A 26764-nucleotide genomic window follows, 5' to 3' on the forward strand; every position below is an offset into this window, starting at 1 on the left:
CAACTCTCCCAGGACTATTAGGTGTGGTAGAGAAATATGCTCTACTTTAAGTCATTGTTGTTTGAGGTCTCTTTACATATGTATAGATATAAATCAATCATCTACAGTCCAGTTATTGTAGCTCCCACACAAAAGTGTGAGCTAGGTCACTTAGAAAAGAGGGAAGTTCTTATTTTCAGGCCAAGAAACTATATCAGTAGAACTGTTGGGTGACTTCAGGAAGATAAAGAAAAGGTGGAAGAGCATAAAACTCCCACTGTTTAATTATCATAAGATCTAAGAGAAAATATATATCTAAGGAGGCAAAGAATACAGGAAAACAGGGCTTGTCATTGAATCCTGATCTGGTACATAATGTAAAAGGTAGGCTGGACAAGAAAGAATATTTTCAGGGATAAAGATAATTACAGACATGTGTTAGGCACAAAGAAAATATTTATAAGATCCTATCTATTAAATTTTGGCCTTTTGTTAAAAAATATATTCTACATTTAATATTAGTCATTTAAGCCAGTGGTCAGCAAAACTTTTCTTAATGGGCCAAATAATATTTTATGCTTTGTGGCCAAGGGACAAAATCAAGTATAGTATATAGTTACTCATATAACCGTGTAAAACTATAAAAGCTATGACATAAACAAATGGAAAGATATTTCATGCTCATGGACTGGGAGAAGAAATACTATTAAAATGTCCATACCACCAAAAGTGATCTACAGATTTAAAATAATCCCTAACAAAATACCAAGTATTTTTCACAGAAATGGAACAAATAATCCTAAAAATTGTATGGAACCACAAAGGACACTGAGTAGCCAAAACAATCTTGAAAAAGAAAAACAAAACAAGAGGTATCACAATTTTAGATTTCCACTTACACTAAAAAGCTATAGTAATTAAAACAGTATGGTACTGGCATACACATAGACCCATAGATCAGTGGAACGGGATAGAAAACCCAGTAATGAACCTACAATTACATAGTCAATTAATCTTTGACAAAAGAAGCAAGACTATCCAATGGGAAAAAGACAGTCTCTTCAACACATGGTGTTGAGAAAACTGGACAGCTACATGCTAAAGAATGAAAACTGGACCACTTTCTTATACCATATACAAAAATAAACTTAAAATGGATTAGAGACTTACATATGAGACCTGAAACTACAAAAATCCTAGTAGAGAGCACAGGCAGGAATTTCTGACTTTGGCCATAGCAACATTTTTCTAGATAGATCTCTTTAGGCAAGGGAAATAAAAGCAAAGAAACTATTCAGACTACATCAAAATAAAAAGCTTCTGCACGGCAAAGGAAATAACTAAACTAAAAGACAACCTACGAATGGGAGAAGATATTTGCAAAGAATGTATCAGATGAAGAGTTAGTATCCAAAGTAAATAAAGAACTTATACAACTCAACACCCAAAAAATAAATAATCCAATTAAAAATGGGCAGAAGACATGAACAGACATAACTCCAAAGAAGACATCTAGATGACCAAGAGACTCATGAAAACATGCTCAACATTACTCATCAGCAGGGAAATGCAAATCAAAACTACAATGAGATATCACCTACCATCTGTTAGAATGGCTAAAATAAAAAATGTGAGAAACAATAGGTGTTAGCAAGATGTGGATACAAAGGAACTCTTGTGCACTAGTGGTGGGAATGCAGCCATGGTGCAGCCATGTAGGAAACATTATGAAGAGTCTTCAAAATGTTAAAAATATAACCATCCAATGATACAGTATTTGCACTACTGGGTATTTACCCAAAGAATACAAAAACACTAATTCAAAAGGATATGTGCACCCCAGTGTTTACTGCAGTATTATTTACAAAGGCCAAATTATAGAAGCAATCCAAGTGTCCATGAATAGAAGAATGGATAAAGAAGATGTGGTGTACATGTGCAAACTGCTATGATGGAAGTCAAAGGGGAAAAAAAAAAGATCACAGAAAAGGGTGCAAAGAATGATTCTGGTTCATCAAAGACATTTCCAAGAAAAGTTATCCAGGAGGGTGGCCCTAAAATCACATCAAATAACTTTGAGTAATATGCCACAAAACCTGGGAGAAAAGGTGTAAAACAGTTCAAAAATAAGCAAGAAGATAAAATAGCAAAGGACAAATTCCAGCAGGCAAATAAATTCAACAGGAAGAGATAATTCCAGGTGGTCCATAAGAGTAATGAATCAACAGTCAAGAGCATAAATGGGGTGACTTAAAAAAAAAAAAAAAAAGAACTAAAGCAAAACAGGCAACTGAGTGATAAAACCAACTAGGTCATTGTTGTTCCAGAAAAGCAGATTTGGGAGATCTTAAGAAGAAAAAACTGTGACAAAGGAAAGAGGGTGAAGGTGATGAGTGATTTGCAGAAGTTGATTCAAGGGAAAATTAAAACCATCGCATTTGTGCATGATTCAACTTGTATGATCCAGTATGACATTCAGTATGGTAATGAAGAACGGCAAAGACAGGCTTTTGAAGAACTGTGAGATGATTTGGCCCAATTAAGTAGAGGTAAATATTCCAGAGATACAAAGAAATTTCTCGTGTATGGGAGTAAGCCACAGATTGCAGAGATAATGAGACGCTTTAAAGGCCACGTGCGGAAGATGATCTGGCATGCGGAAGCGTCTGCCGTTGTGGAGTGTACGTACAATGGCAAAGCCATCTTGGAGCAGTGGAAGGTGCTGAGGGAGGAGCTCTATGCGAGGACATTTTACAAGTCAGCCAATTGCCCAACTCTGAACAAAATATTAGAGGTACAGCCAGGAAAAATTATGTTTATCATAGATGAAATGAAGCAGATTCTCACTCCAATGGCCCAAAAGGAAGTTGTGATTAAGTGTTCCATGGGTGCATAGAATATTCTTGGACTTTTAAACCTATGCACCCCCAAAGCTAAGATCAGAAAGACAAATATCATATGATTTCACTTGTATGTGGAATTTAAGAAACAAAATAGAGGAACATAGGGAAGGGAAGGAAAAATAAAGATGAACTCATAGACAGAGACAAACTATAAGAGACTCTTAACTAGGAAACAAACTAAGGGTTGCTGGAGGGGAGGAGGGTGAGGGGATGGGGTAACTGGGTGATGGGCATTAAGGAGAGCACCTGATATAATGAGCACTGGGTGTTATAAGCAACTGATGAATCACTAAATTTTACCTCTGAAACTAATAATATGCTATATGTGAATTAAATTGATTTTAAATTAAAAAAAAAAGATTGAAGCCATCTGTGAAGCAGTGATATATGTGGCACATACAAGATGGCGCTAGAGTGGCCATTCGCTGTCTATGACATAACACACTGAAGGACAGGAAAGTGGCTGTGAAAATAATCAAGACTTATGTTGAAAAGGTGGCTAATGGCCAGTACTCTTACTTGGTCTTACTGGCGGCATTTGATTATACTGATGATACCAAATTTGTGAAGCAGATAATCATATCAGAAATTATTAATTTCTGGCTTAACATAGTAAATGACAAATATGGAAGGATGGTTCTATTGTATTAACTTAACCCCAGGGATCCTGCACATACAGTATAAGAAGTTATTGAAGTTCTGCTGAAAGGAGGTGGAAACACACACAGTAAGAAGGATCCAGTGTTCTGCCTACCAGAGCTCTTCAAGTCCATCTCTCCAGTTTTGTCAAGCTGCCTGCAAGGACAAGCCCAAGAGGTGGTGCTACATGAGTCTACATGTGTGTTGGTGTCCGACCTCCTGGGAGCCACCACTGGAGACATTCAGCCTGTCATGAATGCTGTTGCCAGCTTGACAGAGGGAGAGTGACATCCAGGTGGCAGAGACAGAGAGCTTTATGTTATAAAACACCTGCAGGAGATCTAGTTCTGAAGTGGTTAATAGAACAAGAGAAAAAGATGAAGGGAAGTGGAAGAGAATGTTGTTTTGCAGAAACACTTGCAGAGTATGTTGGTTGAAGAACATGAAGTCCTAGGCTAGTGTAAAACCAAGGAGCCATTATTCTTTCTAGCCCTCCCCAGAGTTCTGATCAAGAAGTTGCAAACAAAGTCAAGGCTGAACTGAAAGGCCTGATTCCCACATTGGAGAAAAACAGAGAACACCAGCAAAGGAATAGAAATGCTACTTGAAAAACTGGCTGCATAGTGAAAACAGTTAAGAACAAGATGGAATCGTTTTTCTTGTTCTCTTTTCCCAGTGTGGAAAAGAAGGGCTAGGATCCATCTTCGTGGGAATCTGGGTGCTCTGTATAGGTGTTTCTTCTTTGTACAAGAGTCTATTATAATACAGTTCTAAAAAAAAAAAGGTGTAGTATATATGTACATATACAATGGAATATTATCCAGCAATAAAAAGTATCAAATCTAGCCATTTGCAACAACATGGATGGAGCTCGAGAGAATTATGCTAAGCAAAGTAAGTCACTCAGAGAAAAACAAATACCATATGACTTCACTCATATGTGGAATTTAAGAAACAAAACAAGCAGACAAAGGAAAAAGGAGAGAGAGAAAGGCAAACCAAGAGACAGACTATTAACTACAGAGCACAAACTGATAGTTTCCAGAGGGGAGGTTGGCGGGGGTATGTGTGAAATAGATGATGGGGATTAAAGACCATACTTACCCAGATGAGCACTGAGCAATGGATAGAATTGTAGAATCATTATATTATCTATATGTTATCATTGTATTATCTATATGTTAACTATACTGGAATTAAAATTTAATAAAAACTTAATTTAAAAAATGTAAAAACCATTCTAAGCTTGGGCCTCCGACCAGATTTTGTCTTCAGGCTGTTTGTTCACTCCTGATTTAGACCAATGAAGCAACAGAGTAATAAGGAGGCAGAGTAAAGAAATCTGAAGTCAAAATAATTAAAAATGAGTGTGTGGTTGATCAACTTTTTTTTTTTTTAAAGATTTTATTTATTTATTTGACAGAGATTACAAGTAGGCAGAGAGGCAGACAGAGAGGAAGGGAAGCAGGCTCCCTGCTGAGCAGAGAGCCGGATGTGGGGCTCGATCCCAGGACCCTGTGATCATGACCTGAGCCGAAGGCAGAGGCTTTAACCCACTGAGCCACCCAGGCACCCCGGTTGATCAACTTTTGATAGGTTCTCATTTATTGGAAACCCAGATTCCTTCATGTGACCTTTTGTAAGGTTATCCTGGCTGCCTTGTTGATCTCATGTATAGATCCATCAGAATGCTCATTATTTTCTAATCACCATTAGGCCTGTGTATCTTTTCTCATGCTTCTTCCTTTGCCCTCCCATGCCTTACTTGCCTAGATAATTCACTTCTAGATTAGATCCTGTTGACACACTCCCTCCCATATATAGCCTTTTCTAGACGCTGCCACACCTCATGCTCTAAGTCAATATCACTCTTCCTATGCTTTGATGCTACTTTGTTCGTGCCTTTATCATATATCTTTCTTGTGTACTAGATATGATGATTTAAACATCCGTCTTTCCAGAGTATAAGCAGGGACTAGGTTTTTCTTCAGCACTACGGACAGTGTGCACCCCACAGCTACACTCACTGAAAATATTTATTGAGAGTCTCTTTTGTGTGAGGACTGTGTTAAGCTTTTGCATTCATTATCTCATTTAATTCCCATAGTGTCCATCTCAGATAACTTCCTCATCTCACAGAGAGAAAGCCCAGAAAAATTAATTTCTCATGGTTTCATAACCAGGAAAGTGACAAAGCTTGGACTCAAACCCAATTCTGATGGACCTCAACATCCATATTCTTGAACTGTTAAATTGTCTCATCAATTATTGAATAAGCAAATGAAATCTGTAACTTGAATTATGCTAATATTCCCTGCTGAAACATCTCTAGGATGTTTTAATTTTCTAAAAAATGCAAATGGTTCATAGTTAATATCATAAGTATACAGGGGTAGAAAGAACCTAAGAGATCAACAGGTCTGGCTTGTTTTTCAGATAGTAAAACCGTTATCTATGAGAAAGCACTTATTTTTAACCTAAGATCAAACAACTTAAACTCCAACCTCCAACCTCCTGTTTAGTCTAGGACTTTCTGCACCATGTTTTGACATTTCCAGCACTTTCACAAGGCTGTCCCCTAGAGTCAACCTCACCCCACACCAATGAATTGGCAGACTCAATGTTAACCTTCAGAATAAATGGTAAAAATGAGGTCTTTACAGTGATTTAAGATTGAGTTTGGCTCTTCCAATTGCATAGACATTGATAAAATAAACAATATTGCCTTTGGCTTCATTTTGAAATAATATCTTAGAGTAGGATATTCATTCATTCATTCATTCATTCATTTGCCAGAGAGAGTGCTAGAGAGAGTGAGAATACAAGCAGGGGGAATGGCAGGCAGAGGGAGAAGCAGTCTCCCTGCTGAGCAAGGAGCCCAATGCAGGAGTTGATCCCAGGATCCCAGGCGGGATCATGTCCTGAGCCAAAGGCAGATGCTTAACCAACTGAGCCACCCAGGCATCCCAAAATCTTAGAGTAGGTCTGATGATTTTCTTCAGGATCGCTTTGTCCTCTGCCTATGGGCTTATTCATGTAGGATTTATCACAATGCATTGTCTTTGGCTGTTTATTAATCTGTCTCTTGCACTCGATTCTGAGCTCTCCAAGAACATGGACCACATTTGTATCCCTATTGCCTGGCACAGTTTCTGTCACAGAACTCGTGAATATCTGTGAAGACTTACTGACTTGCTGAATTGAGGTTGGACCCAAGAGATGTGGCAAAGGGAGATCAACAGGGTGGCTCGGCTTCTGGTGTGTGTGTGTGTATCTGGAACTCACTTAAGTCATCATTGCCTACTTCCCTGTTCCAAAAGATTTCCCTTGAAAAGTTGTTAGAAAATGGCTGTGAGTGAGACTTTGACAGTTTTTTTTTTTTTTTTTCTAGGCCTGAAAATATTAGGAAATCCAGGTGGTCAAATTCAGTGTAATCAGTGTTTTTCAGGGAACATTGTGGATGGATGAATGCAAGCTGATTATACAGTAAATATTTAATTTTAGATTCTGATTATTTCATATTGACATTTCAGAGCAGTAAATATTTTTATGCTGGATTCAGCCTACACCATGAAAATAACTCCCTCAATGGCAGAGTCTACACATGTAATTGTATAATTTAATACTTTCATTTAAAACATTTCTACTTTTAAATATCTTTTAGATTTGAAAAAAATAATTTCTTATCTAAGAAGGCGCAACCTTAGACTCTCTGGGTCAGAAACTAATTAGTATTTCACTAGGAAAATGGAAGGCTCGTTTTCTGAAGATGACTCTTTTGATTTGGGTATTTTCCATTCTCCAGTGCCAGTCAAACCCTCATGGGAACAGTCATGGAAGAGCTAAAAGAGTAACCTCCATGGAGGGACATTAGCTGGGTAGCTTTTGCTTTTGCTCAAAAAAGGTGGTTTCAGACATTTACTGTTAGGAACAAGAACAACCCTAGAGGATGGTTAAAGAAATGCTTGTGGAGAAATAAGTGGGCAGGTTTTTGGAGAGAACCAGCTGAGAAGATTTTCTACATTATGTGTGTGCTGGGGGTGGGGGATGTGTTAAAAACCATCTGGTCTCTATAAACTCATAAGTAATTCTGTCTCAAGTATTTATGAGCATTTTATAGAAGGCATTTGAAGAACGCTTCCCCATTACAAGTCTAGCACATCTCCTAATCTCTAGCAGTAGAAAAAGGCCCAAGAAGAGATATGGTGAGATAGTGTCATTGCCATTTTATAGATGAGCAAATTGATGGCCGGAGAGGCTGGGTGACTGAGTCAAATGTTACATTTAGTAAGAGTTATCAAGAAACCCTTCTTTTCCCTAGCTTTGAGTTTTCTTTAGGCGCTCTACTGGAGTTTCTTCTAGCCTTTTCACTGAACCGACTCCTAGAGAGGTGAACTGATCTGCCTAAAACGTAAGTAGTTGAAGTTTAACTGATGGTCCCTACTTGCCTCCTTGTCTTTTGGAAGCCATCAGTCTTGCAGAAGTTAGGCATTCTCCTCTGTTGCATCATGACATCAGTCTTACCTGGTCCAGAGGTTAGCCTAATTCTGGGATTTCATCAGTGGGTCTGTTTCACTAATGGTATAAAGCCACACCCTGCAGACTGTCTTCAATCATTCATATAGATGATATTTTGGCCTCATATATATTCTTTAAAAATTTTTTTTAAATTTAAATTCCAGTTAGTTAACATGCAGGTGTTATGTTATTTTCAAGTGTACAGAATTCCATGTATTCAAGACTTCCATACAACTCCTGGTGTTCATCACAAAAAGTGTACGCTTTAATCTCCATCTCCTATATAACTCAACCTCCACTCAACTCCATGTGTATATTTACGCTCAGAACTCAGCAGGGAAGAGAGATGCGACCTAGACTCCGAAGAAAGTAACTAGCTGGGTTAGGATTCAAATTCTTCAAAGCTCATGCTCTAAAATCACTGCTCTAGTGGCAGCAACATTAACAATTACCAAATAATAATCCATAGGTTTCTTCCACGTTTTCCGGTCTTTGTTGTAGTTAGTTTGGGGTCCTGTTACAAATTTTGGCTAATGACCTGTGAGCAAAAATGTTATGTGTTATTTCTGGGTAGGCATGGTTCAAAGCGGGTGTCCCTTTCCATTGCAACACCATCCTCTCCCTTCAAGAAGTAAGGAGCCCAGAGATCCTGGATCCTTAAGAGGCCACATGGAGCAGCCTGTGTTCCCTAATCACAATAAGGTTCTTGTGAGTAAGGAAAAGAAAACTTGACATGTCTATCTTCTATCCAGAGAGTTGGGAGTTATTTAGCTTCACCCTCATAGCATAACTCAACCCTCAGTAATGCATCTCACAAGGAAGTGATCAAGGGAATAAAGGCCAATGTAGATACGGACAAATGAACACAAAGCTCACCCAGCATCAGCACAGCAAATAAGGGATCTCTGCAGAGTCTTGATAAAACAAGCATCAGCCTACTCATTTCTTAATAAGGGCTTTCCTAATACATTGGCTAATATGATATATCTTACACCCTCACTAAACTCAAATCTCTTCGAGGACAAAGATGATACCATTGCCATCTCTCTGTCCTCAGGGCCCAGCGCAGTTCCTGGGGACTGTCAAATTGTCAGTCTATGACTGTTGAGCCAAAGCAGAATGAAGCATTGGTAATGAATACCAGAGCTTCAGTGGACTTATTATGCTTTTGTATTATTTGTAATTATCATTAGCATAAATTATACATCTATTCAACATAAATATATACATATATTTTTGTTTAAGTTAACTATTTAGTAAACTGAATGTAGTTCATTATATAATAATCAGCCTTTTATTTTAAACAGGCATTTTGTGTTTGGGAGGTCAGGCCCATCAAGGCAATTAATTCAGATTGCCCAAGTAAGGGGAGAAATAAAAGCTTTGTGTTTTGAAGATCATTAACAAAATTATCCTAAGACTCAAGAGGAGATAGGGAGAAATTTGGAGCTGGAAAATTTGGACAGTCAAGCCAGTAGTAGAGCAGCACCCAGAAGTGGAGATGATGGCTTTGGGTGGTAATAACTCTGAGGACCAAGGGCTAAGAACTGGAGCAAGGGTTACCACTGAGGGCATCTGGGGCGGAACAGGCATTTAAGGAGTAAAGTGGAGCATGCATGAAGACAAGCCAATGAGCACAACGTATAAACCAGGAGATACTGTTAAAGCATGGAGGAGCAGTGTGGACAGATGAAGGAAAAGCAGAGCTCTTGCCATGCTGAAGACCATCTACAAGGTGATCAGGGAAGACCTGCTTCAGCTGGCAGACAAGGGGGGCCCTTCCCTGTGGTGGAGAGAAGAATTTCTGTCTACCAATTTAAGACCCAGGGTTCTTGGAAGTCTGGCAGCTAATAGGGATGGTGGAACTCCAAGACAGTAATGCTGGGTTTTATAACCAACCTGGAGGAAGGAGGCTGTCTTTGATTCAAATTGAACAAATGAAAAAGATGATAGCTCTTATATGCCAAGATTTTGGAGCAATTCATTCCTGTTACATTTTTAAAGTCTGGTCATAGGCTTATTGGTGGGATTACAAAGAAACATTTGGCAAGGCCCTTGACCTCAAGAATCCACCCAGCTCCCTGGGAAGCAAAGAGGTATTCAGAAAAACATAAAAAAATTTAAAAAAAACATAAAAAAAATTACAGGCATAGTAATCCTTAATCCCACAGAAAAATTCCAAAGTTCTCAGCTTGTTTACCTTGACTATTATGAAAAATATGCCCCAAACTACATCTCTTATATTTTATACCATGAACCTTCCTCTTATCCATTCCTAGCTCTAGTGAAAACTGGTGAAGTTCTTCTTGATCCCCAAATATGCCATGTCTTTTAACAGATTTGCCTCACTATTTCTTCCTTCGTTGCCTAAGACATTCTCACTCAACCCCCAAGATCTAGTTATGATGTCTCTCCCTTGATATTTTTCTGATTCTCTCAAGAGAAACTGGGAGATACACAGAGAGAGATACAAAGAATATTAGTATTACTAAACTTATATTAGGTGCTTGTCACTGCCACCGCCTGAATTGTGTCCCCTAAAAAGTCATATGTTGAAGCCCCCAGCCCCCAGTGTGACTGTATTTAGAGACAGAAACTGTGAGAAGATAACTAAGAATAAAGAGTCTTAAGAAGGATTAATGGTCTTCTAAAAGGAGTCACCAGAGAGTGCCATGAGAGACACAGCGAGAAAGCTGTCATCTGCAAACCAGGAAGAGGGCTGTCACCAGAATCCCAACCTTGCCAACACCCTGATACCAGACTTCCAGTTTCCAGAACAGTGAGGGGGAAAAAAATCTGTTGTGTAAGCTGTCTAGTCTATGGTATTTTGTTATGGCAGTCTGATCTGACAAAGATGGTCACTATGACTTTTTATCTATATTACATCCTTCAGTGACCCTAACCACCTGAATAGGCATCATTTCCCCCTTCCACAAAGAGGAGAGCAGAGCTCTGAGAGGTGAAATAATGTGCCAGTAGGCATAGAGTAGAGATCTGAACCTGGGTTTGTGTGACTGGAAAGGCTGGACTCTTCCTACTCCATGTGCCTACATCCCAGGCCTTCCTCTGGACTGCCATCATGGTACCTGGCATGCCCCTGGATGACAGCAGTCTTCAAACCACATGGCAATAAGCTGTTTTCTCTGCTAAACCATATAATAAAGTGTTAGATTTTTATTTATTTATTAATTTTTTTTTTAACCTAAGAGAATCTGAACAACAGAAATGATAGATAATTAGAATGAATAAGAGGTATTCTCATCAACTGGTACAGAAACCAGAGGCACAGGGAAATCCTTTGAGCTGGGAAGGCTATGCTTTTAGCCAAAAAGAGAAATATGTATTGAGTATTCATTCTTGCCAGGGACTGTTATTTGCTGGGAGCAAAGAAGAATAAGAGATCATACTGGCCCTTGAGGAACTCACAGCTGAGCAGAAAGAAGACATTAAATGTTAATTTTCGGTTCTCACGTGTCATCTGATTGGGATCTGGCTGGGTGTGTAGGAATCAGCCTTGGGCAAGCACTGGAATCATCTAGGAAACTTTAGAAAACACTGAAGGCTGCAGCCCACTTCCAGAGATTTTTATTTAATTAATCTAGGCTATGGTCTGGCTATTAAGAGTTTCCAAGTGATTCTGATGGACATCCAGGGTTGAAAATCAGTGAGCTGGGAACCTAGAAGGAACAGGGTGGGTTCCAGGTTTAACAGAAAGACAGAGAGCGAGAGCGAGAGCGAGAGCGAGAGAGAGAGAGAGGAGAGAGAGAGAGAGGGAGAGATTGAGAGAGGCGGACAAGTGCAACAAAGTAGAGGCGCCGCATAAGCAACAATCACTGCCATTCTGCATTTAGGAGCATTTAACAAGTGCCCATATTGTGGGAAGCACTGCAGAGGAACTATTAATACAATTCAGAGAGCGTGCATTAAGAGCTAAAACAAACAACACAAAAAATCAAATACCGCTGTTTATTTAGTGAATGTCTTTCAAGGGGCTGTAAGTACTAGAAAGACATTATCTTAATAAGCTCCCATCAACTCTGCCAGGTAGGGGGCAGGTTAGGCTTTTATTAAATGATGCCCTATTGAAGTACATTCTTTGCTTGAATCAGAAACTAATGTAATGTAAACTATGGGGACCAGCTGCACTTAACATCATAAGAGGCATAACTCAGCATAGCACAAGAATGTCCCTAAAGACCTGACCTCAGGGGAAAGGCTGGGAAAAGAGGCCTGAAGGGAGGTAAAGGGTACCTTTGAAGGGAAAACAGAAGCGATGAAGTAGTAATAATACTTTATTATTATTATTCAGCCTTACAACATCTTGTTTTGTTTTCCATGTATCATCTATAGTACTCATCCTGTGAGGCAGGGGCCCCCCTTTATAGAAGAAAAATGGGGAACAGACAAGTTAAGTGACTTGTCCAGAAGCAAAGAGCTTTCAAGTGACCAAGTTAGGTTTTGAATCTAGGACTGATCTGAATGAGACTTTATAGCCAGTTCTCTTAATTTTAGGCATTCTTATAAGGGTGGATGAGGTGGGGTAACAAAGTGGTGAGAACAAGGTACACACACACACACACACACACACACACACACACTAAGATTTCCCCGCAAGTCTTGAAATTAGAACGAGTTCTGTAGGTGGTTGATGAGGATTGTTTTGTGAATGAGTAGGCAGCTGATAGCTAAAGATGTCTATTAACTGTTGAATGGGCTGCAGAATTCAGAACAAGAGCTGTGGAAGGGGTTGCAGGTGGAAGCTGAGGAGAGGCATTTCATCATCTTTAGCCAACCCAAGAACACTGTTGACAGTATTTAGGCCAGGGCCATGGAATCGGAAGAGGGGGAAATGAGTGGTTACTATGCATTAGCCACTGAATTAATGTTAAAGTTTGTGTGTTTGTGTGTGTGTGTGTTTAAGATTTTATTTATTCACTTGACAGTGTAGCAGGCAGAGAGGCAGGCAGAGAGAGGGGGGAAGCAGGCTCCCCGCTGAGCAGAGAGCCCGATGCAGGGCTCAATCCTAGGACCCTGAGATCACGACCCAAGCCAAAAGCAAAGGCTTTAACCCACTGAGCCACTGAGGCGCTCCTAAAGTTTGTGTTTTGATTAAACTTCATCCAATAAAATCTAACAGCCCTTGGGTTCAGCACACATGCATACCTGTTAGTATTCCATGACATCATACATATTACCATATATATAAAATAAAGTGGGAGAGTCAGATAATTTTCAGCCTAAGTCTTTGGGAATAGCAATAAGACACAGAGTTTCTGGGGTAAGCCCAACACCATCCAATGCCTTCGTTTTTCATGTTTAAGGTACTATTTATTGTGCACTAACCAAGAATCAGACATCGTGCTAAGTGCTTTAAATATATTATCTCATTTAGGTAATACAATAAAATCTTGATCTCAGAATCCCTCTGAAACTTCTAAGAGAGAATCTTTCCTTGCATTGTTCTGGCTTCTTGTCATTTACCGGCAATCTTTGGTGTTCACTGACAGGCACCTACATAACTCTAGTCTCTGCCTTTGACATCACATGGCATTCTCCCTGGTTTCTTTATATGGCTATTTTCTTATAAGCACACTAGTCATATTGGATTAGGAGACCACTCTACTCAGGTATGACCTCATCTTAACTAATCACATCTGCAATAGACCTACTTCTAAATAAGGTCATCTTCTGAGGTACTGGGGATTAGGACTTTACAAAATATTTTATTGGGGGGACATACTTCAACCCATAACACTATTATTTATGAATTTCTAAGTGGCCAATGAGGACATTAGGGAAAGTGGATGGAAGGAATGGGAATTTATTCAATTAGTAAATTTTAAAAAGGAGAAACATTGGTTCCAAGGTGGCAGGAAGAAAATTTGGATTGATCCCTTTTCCCTCTTAGAACTACATTAAAAACATGGTGAGGAAATAAGAAGGTTATAAACTCAAACTATGTCAAACATAGAAAAGGAATCTTCAGTAGGTGAGAGATTTTAAAAAAATCTCTGAAAAACAGAGAGGATAGAAGCTGATTAGTGATGAATGAAGAGTCTGCTTGTACTATAGAACTCTTTAGTTTCCGAATCTGAGGAAACTGAGGGACAACACCAACATCAACAACAATGAAGGGAAAGATCATGGTATATAACCACAGAAATACTTAGGAACCAGAAATACTTAGGAACCAGAAGACAATTTTTAAAAAAAGTAACTAAAATATTTGAGAAGATACCATAACCATAAAACAAAAGATGCACTTAAAAAAAAGGTAAAAATAAGAACTCTTAGAAATTAATAACATGCCTGCCCATAAAACAATAAAAGAAAAGAAAAACCTATCATAGAGTAAGAGAATAAAGTTAAGGAAATCAGTTAAAACCAAAACATTCTGAGGAAAAATGAGTCTTATTTTTTTTGATGAGTCTTATTTTATATTCTGACACTTTACTGAATTCCTGGACAAGTTCTAGCAGATTTGGAGTGGAGTCTTTTGGGTTTTCCACATATAGTATCATATCATCTGCAAAGAGTGATAGTTTGACTTCTTCTTTGCCGATTTGGATGCCTTTAATTTCTTTTTGTTATAATGAGTCTTATTTTAAAATTCTTTCCTAGCCAATTAAAAGTGAGGGTAGACTCTGACTAGGCAAGGGATCAGGAAGTTCATCTGCCTTTCTTAGGACGGTCTCTTGCAAAATAAAGTAATAAGCCAAGAAAGACAATGACCTGAGACCCAAATAACAGAATATACTATCCCAGAAAGTCATAGGACAACAGCTGGAAGATTTCAAAGTCCAGATTGGCTCAGGAGTCAATGGTGAAGGAGATCACCAGGTAAAAACAAGGGGAGGTTGAGGTAGACAGGGTGATGGGGTCCGAACGATTAAATAGTATCATCTGAGACTTGGGAAATGTTGGTACTAATCAAGGCAATTGGTTGAGTGTGAAAAAGTTGATTCCCTTGAAACTCCATGCTGAAGTTTTTCTTCTCTGAGTGATGCAAGGATTGAGACAGAGTATTTAAAGCAAAGGAGGCCTAATCTGGACAAAATACTAGCTCCACTGTGAACACTATTACACAGCAATAATAATTCAGGTTCCATGATTCATTTTTAAGTTTTGGGATAAAACTACCAACAACACTGAAGGCTTAGTCATCATTGCAGGACAGAGTACAGAAGTTACCAATTTTGGATGTGGGAGTGAAATATGGGTGGAAGGGTGAGCTTAGCAAAGGCACCATCTTACAAAACAGGGAGGTGAGGTAGACTGGCTATGGATGATGGGACAATAAATGGATGTGAACTATGCTGTGAAGAAAGAAGGTAACCTGAGGAGGAACCAAGAGTGTATACTGGAAGGAGTGGGTTTATGAAATGGACAAAATCCTCTCTGGTCACTGCAGGGAAGCCCAGATAATATAGACACAACAATTAAAAATATCATCAGCACTGCTTATTTAGATGCATAGAGGTACCTGCAGAAAGCCACTGTCCCCACTCCAAAACACAGGATTAGAAGTAGTTACCTCTGGAGAGTGGGGCTGTGGGAAGGAGGGAGGCGGGGACTGTGGCTTTTCATTATAAGCCTCTCTGTCCTTAGGATTTTTTTCAGTGATATCCATGCAATATTTTCATAAGATAAAAATATACTACAATGTTTTCATTTTAGGACATTGTAGTATATTTTTATCTTATGAAAGTGGAAAGTGGATAGCGCATGCTTCTTTTAAACCTGGTTTTCCAGGTTTAAAATTTCAAACACTTTTACAAGTATCAGAAAAATATAATGAACCCTCATTATCCAGCATCAATAATGTGCGACTCATGGCCAATTCTATTTCTTCTATAACCTCACCCATTTCACCCTCCAGATTATTTTAAGGCAAATACTGCATATTATTTCATCCCTAAATGTTTCAGTATGTATATCTATAATATAAAAATTATTTTTTTAACTTAAGCATGCACTATTATCATACCTTAAAAAATTCCTTAATTCTGACAAATACCCAGTAAGTGCTCAAATTTCCATTATCTCCTAAAATTTTTTAAAAATAATTTCAATATGTAAATCATTTTCTGTTTTTAAGTTTTAAAAAAAGCTCTTGCATAAAAAGAGGGGGAAATTTAATCTGTATGATTGCACAAAACAGAACTAGAGAAAAATTTCCAGCAAAATATAAGGAAGGAGTTTACAATTAGGAAAACCACTGGAATGTGCTGCCTTTGGAGGTCTTAAATCCATGTCCTCTAAAAAGGCAAATGAAGCCTGGATGACCAGTTGTCTTAGGAGGGAAATTCCTCCCCCCACCATGGCCTCTAATAACCCCCCATTCTTCAATTTTAAAGACATTTGAATTCATAGAGAACCATTATACCTAAGAACTATTTGCTTTGTGAACACAATTTTAGACAGTGTACTCGGAAGTTGTTTTTTTTTCTTTTCTCTTTTCTCCCTCTTCCTCTGTTCTTGTATCTCACAGCTTAACCATTTTCCAAGACTCTGCATTGTCTTTGGAAGCCCTAACGTCCCCCCAAACTGTAAATCATTTCAGGTCAGAGATGTTATCTGTGGCATTGTTGACTCCCCCCAACTGAGCACATAGTGGATGCTTCTTTTAAACCTGGTTCTCCAGGGAACAGATCTAAGACCCAGAGGTCTGCAGGCAGGGGCTGTGCCAAGAACTGCTCTCTAACCATATCTATAACAGAAGTAGTAGGTAGGAAAGGGGCAGAGAGACAAGATGAAGTGTGACACACTAGAAGAGAAGCCTCAGCTGACCCTACAAAGAGCTTTGGGGTTTGGATACCTCTTCATAATTGTTTCAAATCCAGGAAGGGTGATGGATCATCGTGTCCCACCCTCATCAACCAGTCATTGAAGACAAGCTACCTCTTAAGGCAAAGGATTAATCCTGGGCCAAACAACTCCCCTTATGCCAAGGGCAGTACCATACATTTCCAGCACCTGGGAGCATATGAAGGCCACGGTGCTAGAGGTGGGCTCTGGGCACCCGCACAATGCTCAGCTGGTGTTGGTCTAACTGAACTGCATAGTCAGAGCTCTTGCCTGCTGCTGTCCCCCAGGAGCCCGGCACTTGAGCATGATCTTTTCATTCTTGGAACATGTTAGTGGCATCCAGGTTAGGCCACTCCAGAATGTGCCAGTTTGCCATGAAGATTATTTCAAGCTGAAAATGATCAAGGCCTAACAGATTTAAGAAGAACTTCTTACATCTACCTTAACTGCCTAAAAGAATTTAGAGAAGGCACCTGTACCAGAAAGAGTTATTACCTAAGATAATTATTTTTAGATTGAAAAAAAAAAAAAACTTCTCCAAAGGACATGGCAAACATTTATTTATCAAACATTTGCTCTTCCCACCTTCCTGTGAATTGTTTTCCTCTCCTTTGAAGTCCCAGACCCCCACCCACTTCTTCTTAGTTCAGGATAGCATGTAAATCTCAATTACCTGACTGTTGGGAAGTACTTACGTACTGTAATTAAATTTGTTTTCCTCTTGTCAATCTGTCTGATGTTAATTTAATTATTAGAACAGCCCAAGAACCTTGAAGGGAAGAAGGGAAAACATTTTCCTCCCCTACAGTATGTTTGCTTCCTTTTTACCTTCTTCAGGTGTTTGCATACTATATGATACCTGACTGATGCCTTTCCTTTCTTTTCAGCCTGGATTTTCCAGAGCACAATTTCTGGTCTTGAATCCTGAATTCCCCGGCTAATTTATCACTATGGTACTATACGTCCTCTTCTTTTGAGATACTTTATAAAGTCTTGCAAATACAAATAATAATAATAAAACTTAAAGAAATTCCTGCTCACATTTTGAAGCCCCCAACCAAAAGTCAGCTTCTCTGTGAAATGTAACTGTATTCTCACTTGGCAGAGCTAATGTCTGCCAACCGTAGCATTCACATATCTTAGATGATTATCTGGTGATGAATCTTTCTTACTGGCCTGCAAACTCCTCAACTCATGGCTTGTTGATTTGCTTCTTCTATGCCTAGCATGGTTCCTAGCATATAAAGATGTCCAATAAAAGCTCTAGCACTTGAATGAATGAATGAATCAAAATCTGGAATCTTTCTTATGGAACAAATTCAGTTATTTTTACCATTTCCCCGACATTTCATAATTGTTGCTAATGTGGTTCACAAATAGAACTAGGAAGTAAACAGTGGGATAATAAGCCTGCCTTGAATAGTTCACCAAATCAGACCAGTAGGCTCATGTTTTAAACAAAAAAAGGGGGGGGAGGGGCTATAATTGCTACTAAAGCTCTAGCACAATTTTAATTATCATTGCTCATTGTAAGAAATGATAAGGTATCCGTCATTATAATTGCCAGTGTTGACAATTAGTTAAAGTCATTAACATCTCAAGACCTAAGATAATACAGACTTTACAGAATTTTAAAGATTTGGAAGAAAGGTAGAATGAAGTTAGGAATTTCCTTCAGTTTTGCTTGGGCTCAACAAACATACCCTGTGAATGATTACTTTCGTTTTCTTGTGATGTTTGAGAAAGCTAAAAACAGCCACTAGCCTGTCCCCTTTCCTTATTATCCACCCTGCTACCAAGTAAACTCTTCTATATATGTAAGTTTCAGTGTGTCACTCACATACATTCAGGGTGGTATGTGAGGGTTCCCCCACTGCCCACAAGAACTCAATCCACTTGGCATTAGATTAAAAGCTCTTGAATTTCTAGCTCCATCTCTTACATGTTCCTCCATCTTCTTTGTGTTCCTCTCTCACGTAAATATCTACAGGTTATTCCTCTTAAGCACTTTGGTCTTTGGTGCCTCTGTGACTTTGCATAGACAGATCTCTTTGTCTTAAATACCTTACTTTTTTTTTTTTTTTTTGCCTGGCAAACTTTTCCTCTTAAAATGCAGTTCAACGGACGAATGGATAAGGAAGATGTGGTCCATATACACTATGGAGTATTACGCCTCCATCAGAAAGGATGAATACCCAACTTTTGTATCAACATGGACAGGACTGGAAGAGATTATGCTGAGTGAAATAAGTCAAGCAGAGAGAGTCAATTATCATATGGTTTCACTTATTTGTGGAGCATAACAAATAACATGGAGGACATAAGGAGATGGAGAGGAGAAGGGAGTTGAGGGACATTGGAGGGGGAGATGAATCATGAGAAACTATGGACTCTGAAAACAATCTGAGGGTTTTGAAAGGGCAGGGGGGTGGGAGGTTGGGGGAGCCTGGTGGTGGGTATTATGGAGGGCACGTATTGCATGGAGCACTGGGTGTGGTGCATAAACAATGAATTCTGTTACACTGAAAAGAAATTAAATAAAAAAAACCCCACATTTTCAAATAAATAAATAAATAAATAAATAAATAAATAAATGCAATTCATATGACTCTGTCCTCAGGAAAAACAACTTACTCCTTTGTACTCCCTATGGAGTTTTGTTGTTGTCGGGGGGGCGGGGTTCCATGTACCACCTACCACATTATCATTATAATCACTTATTTATGTTTTCAGTAAGCTTACATTCTGGGGTTCTTAATGTTAGCTCAGTGCCTGGTAAATAGTAGACCTGCAACAACTATTTTTTGAATGAACAAATCAATGGGTAGATGAAGAGATAAGTTGTCGAAAAATGAACAAGGTAATGAGTGAATGAATGAACATGCTCATCAGTACATAGCTCCCTTAGCATAGATGTCCAGGTGGCCTGACCATGAGCCATTTTTGTTTGGCACTTGGAACTTCTCTTTCTCTTTCCTAAATTCAGAAGAGACCATGGTATCTTCAAAATTCTAATTTAGTGTCTACATTAGTTTATGATCTAAATTAGATTCATATAGTACAACACCTGACAATAAAAATTGACATTCATCTACTGTGTTCCATGTTCTCACTAGTAAATTCTTTACTTGTGTTAATGTATTAAGATTTTAGAACATCTTGAAGTGAGGACCAAAATTGAAATAAGGTCCAATGTTATCATCTGTACTTTACAATTAAGCAATGGAGATGAGAACTTTATAATCTTAGCCTAAATCATCCAACTAGAAAATGGCTCTCTCTCCAGGATTACTTTTATAGGCTTCAGTGAGGGAAGACTCATCACACTGAGCTAGTGAACACCCATTTTGTGAACAAAAAACTAGGCTGCCCATACATAATCAAGAAGCCTTAGGGTAGAGTGTTAGGATGATGAGGATACATAACAAAATGGAGAGATGTTTCACAGAAGTTATGCTAATTTAAAAACAAATTTGCAGTGGAGGACTTATGAGGAGAAATTATATAAAAAGTCTAGCGTAAAATTCGAAGTTGGCATTTTGCTAGTATTATTGTCCTCTCTCTACCATTTTCCTGCATTCCTCCCCTCCTAAATTTCTCCTCTTCCTTTTCTGACTTATTGGCAATATCATTCCCTGTAGGGGAGGAAATAATTTTACTCTACTATACAAAGTTCTTCTACCAGGACTAAGAATCAAATTGACAAAAGACAGATAAATAGGAGAAAATAAAATTTAATTTTGTATATGTAGGGAATCTACACAGACATGAGATTCCAAAGACAGGCAAGTAAAGTATATATGTCATCCTGAACTAAGGAAAAGGAATGGAGGTCTGGGACCTTAAAGAGAAGGAATGAAATTCACAGAGAAGCGAAAAAGAGTAAATATTTAGTAAACAAATGATTTTTGTCATTCAGAAATAATGGGACATAGAAAACCTTGATCAAATAGGCTTTGCTAGGTTCCTCCCTGTCTATCATACATAGTTCATATTCTAATGTATATGTATATAGAATAATGTATATTCTAATAATGACAATTCTCTTCCTGGATCAGGTCTTCTATCTAAATTATTTTAGGTAGTGGGGGGTGTGTGTGACTGGTATAGAGGTCAAGGGCAGGCGACCCCCAAATGGGTCACCTGGCATGTAGATTATGCTCAGCTGAAAACAATTAAGGCCCAAAAGACCAGGAAGAAACTTTGACCTCACCCTCACTCAATTTCCCACTTAATTTGACTCTTCTTCTGTCTCCTTGTTTCTTAGGTGCAGTTGCTCATTTGAACCTGTATTCTTCACTCTGTCCTCACATCCATTACCTAAATTCAGGGCTTCCTTATCTCTCAAGGAGAGACTCCAGTTCAATATACTTAATTCGTGCTCTTAGTTACCATGATTGTCTTTTCTCAAATAAAATGTTACTACTACTACAAATTCCTTCCCTTGGAGTATAAGTCCATCTCCAACCTAACTACTACCTACCTCACTTTGCTTATGTCAAGCTATTGCAACCCTCTCATCTTTTGCAAAACATGTCATGGATATTTATAACTCTGTTCCTTTGCTTATACAAAAGTAAGTATCCTTTTATCTTTTAAGGCATAATTCAAAAAGTATAGTTTCTCCAGGGAGCCACTTCCTAGAAGAAACTCTATCCTTTCCCAAACCTGGAAAAATCATCCAAATTCTCATGTTTTCTTCTAATACTTTACATCTATCTCTATGTTAGCACTTATAGAATAGCTTTTCTGTCTTTATTATATATCTTACTTAACAGGAATCTGAGCTCTTTGAAGATAAGGACCATGTTTAGTCATTTCTGTATCATCAAAATTAAAAGCAATACTTGGCATGCAGAAGACATTTAATAATTTTTTAATATATTTTAACAAGTCAGATAATTGCTTATAAAATTCTAGCTTCTCCCGGAAAACTAGTAGATTTGTCAAAACCAGACCTGAATTCCAAAGCTACAGAAAAGATTCCCTAAAGGCTAAACACTCTCCAGTTTGTTGTAGTCCTCACCAACCCTTTTTCAATCCCAGCCAGCTTCACTCATTTAAGTTACCTCCCTGGAGCAGAGGGCCTTTTGTATGGTGATAAATGTTGCAGCACTGGAGATAGGAGTTGAACAAAGAATTAGTGAGGATTTATTCCAACCTTGAGGTGCTATGATTCTAAGTACTATTCTCGAACAAACAGATCAGCAAAGGAAGCTGAAAAATTCCAGTTTTGAGTTCCATTTTAAACCAGGAGAATTCAAGACACTGACATATTTATTCTTTTGGAAAAGTCAGTTAAAATACAAGTTTATGAGAACTCATTGTGGTTAAAGAGCCAACTCAAAAAAGTAATGCAGACTCTATTCCTGTGTTGATCAATATGTAATTTGGTACATATATGACAAATAAAGCAGAATTTGAAAAGTAAGACCAAATTCTAATCGTCTCTAATTGCATTATGCAAATGTTTCCAATAAATCTATTAGTCTGTAGAGCTTGTTACTTACCAGTTTGTGTGACTCTAAAATGCCCTCTTAGAAAAGTCCTCTTTCTCATCTTTTCTTTTTTCTTTTCCTTTTCCCCTCCTTCCCTCCTTCCCTCCCTTCCTTCTTTCCTTCCATGTATCCGTTTAGAAATTTTTTGGGGTCCAAATTAAGGACCTGTAAACTAGCCCTGATCTGTTCAAAGCCCTGATTTAAACAATGAGGGCTACACTAGGTGATCTGGCTACAACAGGCAATCTGGCTATGTGTCTTCCCATTGAGTTCCAGAGCAGAATTAGCTGATATGATTGGTTGGAACACTTTCTTCCTTCCTTACCACTCCCTGTATATATCTTCTGAAGATATGTGTATGCTCATTATAAAAGGGTGACTTTCCTCTTTATAGCCAAAGATGTAGGTGATTTGGGAAAGGAAAGTCTGAACTGTTCAGTGTGGTGTTTGTACTATAGTTTATACTATAGCTTATACTATAGTATAGTGTGGTATTTAGTACTATAAAAACAGTACTTAATTATAAGAGGGGAATGGTCACACAAGTAGTGGCCTATCATCTTTATATTACCCATAGTTCTTTGCATAGTATTTTGCTCATAGTAGTACTGAAAGATCTATTGTATGAATGTTTGTTCTAAGGCTACACAAACTATTCTATAAAGGAGTTTCAGGTTGAATTCTGGGATGATGACAGACACATAATAGAGAGATATTATCTCAGGGGGGAGAAGAAATGGTCCTAACATAGGTAATAATAAACTGGAAAGCAATCATACCATTTGTTCTCTACTTCACTGCTACACTTTTGTAAGTATCACACTCCTATGTGGATCCACAGTATCCACATTCCTATGAAGAATACTTTTCAGATAGTAAAAGTATGAAACCACTTTAGAATTTGTCATTTTGGGAAAATTCACTTCTACTGTTAATTTTGAACAGATCTATTAGATTAAGCTTACTACTTGGGTACTAAAGTTTTATGTGTTAGCATTTCATCTTACTAATTATATCAGTTAGGTTCCAGTCAAAAAAAGCATATACCATTCTAGGTATTTTGACCAAGGAATTGGTTACATAAGTTACAGGACAGCCAAGAAGCCAAATGAGGAGCAGTGAGAAAAACTAGAGATCAATGAAAGCTGGCAGTCTTATACAACTATTTCTGAAGGAACAAAGAGAGAAGGTAGTGTTAGCAGAACCCAGAACCTGGGACCATCTAACAGGAGCTAGAACTGAAACAGGAAATCCCAGTGGGAATGGGGGCCCTAAAGGGAGTGATGGTCTGGCTAGAGTTTTAACCAAGGAGGTGGTACCATGCTAGAGTCGTGTGGAGACATACTGGTATTCTTTCCTCCTTTCACTCTTTATTCTTTTGGCTAGTGCTTCCCTGGAAGCCAATAGGTAATAAAGCTTGGATATATGGTTCCCTACAATACAGAGAAGGTAGATACAAGTAGTCTAAGAAAAGAGCAAGGAATAAATCTGAAAATAAATAGGCAAATGATCAGCAAGTTGTTTTATAAACTAATGAGAAGCATATGAGAATCTTCTGCCACAAATTTTGGTGTTTCTTCTATTTGGTGACAATGATATTAATAACAATGACAGATTTACGATGCATATAGGAATATATACATTCTTATAATATTTCTATGAAGTTGGTACTAGTACTATTAATCTACTTTACAGATGAGAAAACTATGTAAAAAAGAAGTTACATGTCACACACCTAGTAAGTGGTGGAGTTGGGATTTCAGCTGCAGACAATTTGTTTCCAGAGTGTATGTGCTTAATAACTATGCCATATTGTCAATTTCCACTTTACAGATTTTAAGCATATTTTAGTAAGGACATGTATGTTTATAACTATTATACCTTCTTGACCAATTGTTGCTCATGCTATTAAGTAATGACTACCCTAATTTTGAGGGTTTTTTTTCCCCAAATAAAAAACGTGTATTTTTGTCTGTTTTATAGGTCCAGAAGGCTCATTTTATATAGTATTCAGCAGTTTATATATTTTCCCATGTTCTTAAAATACCCATCTTTCAGTTTCCTCACATTTTAGTTAGGTTGCTTTAAGTACAAATGGTTGAATTTTTTAATCCAATGTGACCTGTATATTTTAACTGAGTTTAGTCTAATTATATATTGTGACTAGTGATAACTTAATGCTTTGTTACAACAGTTTGTGCTTTCTATTTAGTCTGCATTAAAAAGATATTTCCACTTCCTTTCTGTTTTCTACTGGACTTTTATTATTTCTTTTTCTCTCCACCAGCTTAGATGATATTCATTCATTTTTAGTCTTTTAATAAGGATATTTAAAATGTAGTGTTAATAAAAAAAAATTCTTTCTATTCCAAAACAAATGAACAGATTAATTATGATCACCTCTCTTTATGTCTTACTTTTCACTTTTGCCTAGAATTCTAGGTATATCTTATATTTATTTATTTATTAAAATATTTAATTTATTTACTTGCCAGACAGAGATTACAAGTAGACAGGCAGGCAGAGAGAGAGAGAGGAGGAAGCAAGGTCCCCGCTGAGCAGAGAGCCCAATGTGGGGCTCGATCCCAGGATCCTGGGAGCATGACCTGAGCCGAAGGCAGAGGTTTCAACCCACTGAGCCACCCAGGCACCCCTATATCTTATATTTAAATCCACAAATTATTGACTGTTGTTTATCATATCTCTCTCCTATCAGAAATATGACACTGCTGCATACCCTTTTCCAATAGTTTTTAACACATAGTACTTAATACATATTTTTGGACTTGACTGAATAAATGAGGCTTACTCACATGTTCATCAATATCATTTTTCCTTATTTCTTCTTAACATTTTCTTTCATGGTTTAGATTTCTTTTTTTCAGCACTGAATCCTAAAGTTTACAGCTTAAATTTGTTAGTAAACATTCTCAGCTTTTTGTCTGCAAATATCTTTGTTTTAACTATACTTTGAATGCTAATGCAGCTGGGTTTAGAATTCTAAATTATTTCTTCTCAGATTATTTGATTATTTTATTGCCTTCTGATTTCTGTCATTACTTTTGATAAGTTTGCTGTTAGTATAATTGCCATTTCTTCATAGATAATTTGTCTTTTCTCTTGGATCACTTTTTAGATCTTTCCTTAGTCTGTAGTGTTCCCTGCCCACCCACCAGCCCTCTATAAATAGAGATTCACAAAAAGTTTCAAAATAGTATAAAGAGGTCTCATATACTCTTTGTCCAGTCTCCATAATAGTTACATCTTATATAACTATAATACAATATAAAACCAGAGGATTTATATGGGTACAATATACATATACAGTTCTATTGTATTTTATTACAGGTATAGATTCATGTAATAACCACTCCAACCGAGATATAGAACTAGTTTATCACTATAAAGATCTTCTTCATGCTTCCTCTACTACCCTTAACCCTGTACTAGCTTCTTTAATCCTTGGCAATGATTAATCTGTTTTCATCTCCATAATTTTGTCATCTTGAGAATTTTATATAAATGAAATCATACATTGTGACCTTTTGAGATTGTATTTCTTTCATTCAGTGTAATGCTCGTAAGAACCAGATTATTTTATCTATCAATATAGTTCATTACCTTTTTTATTGCTGAGCAGCATTCCATGGTATGGTTGTACCATAGTTTAACTATTCAACTACTGAAGGACACTTTGGTTGTTTCCAGTTTTTGGCTATTAAAATAAAGCTGTTATGAATATTCATGTGCACATTTTTATGTGGATCAGCTTTCATTTCTCTGGGGATGAATGCCTGGAGTGTGTTTTATGAATTGCGTGGTAAGTGCATATTTAGTCTTAAAACAAACTGCCCAACTGTTTTCCAGAAATGCTCTATCATTTTACATTCATGTGACCATTTATCTAAGTACAGATTTATGTTTTATAGATATATAGGTGTTCTGATTCTGATGATTCATGTACTTTAATCAATTCTAAAAACTTTGAGCCATTAACTCTTGAAATATTTTTTAATTCCTCATTTTTTCTATTTTATCATCCCATTACAAGTTGGAGTTTTTGTCCTATTCTCTATATCTATTTTTTACTCTTTTAATTTTTTAAATCCTTTTGTATTGGAGGTATTTTGTACTCCAATTAACTAGTTATATTTCCAACTATGTCTACACTACTGTTTAACCTCTTGGGTTTGTTTAATGACCATGTCCTTCATTTTTTTATTGATCTTATTTTTTTGCGTAATCTTGACACCCAGTGTGGGGCTCAAACTCATAACCCCAAGATCAAGACCTGGATGCTCTACTGACTGATGAGCCAACCAGGTGGCCCACCATTTGTAGAAATTCCATTAGAGAATTTCAAAGATTTTTTCTTTCTTTCTTCAATGTTTCCTTATTGGTTTTTAAAAATATTTCCAA

General features: G+C 37.6%; 1 protein-coding gene and 1 pseudogene across 4 annotated transcripts in view; one reads left to right on the forward strand and one right to left on the reverse strand.

Moving 5' to 3' along the window:
- Positions 1-26764, reverse strand: part of DAB1 (DAB adaptor protein 1) — a 784414-nt gene that overhangs the window by 599191 nt on the left and 158459 nt on the right. The window lies entirely within an intron of this gene.
- Positions 1911-4145, forward strand: LOC116856377 (annotated as a pseudogene).

This window comes from Lontra canadensis, unplaced genomic scaffold (genome assembly GCF_010015895.1).
Source record: "Lontra canadensis isolate GAN:19392208 unplaced genomic scaffold, GSC_riverotter_1.0 scaffold109, whole genome shotgun sequence".
NCBI lineage: Eukaryota > Metazoa > Chordata > Mammalia > Carnivora > Mustelidae > Lontra > Lontra canadensis.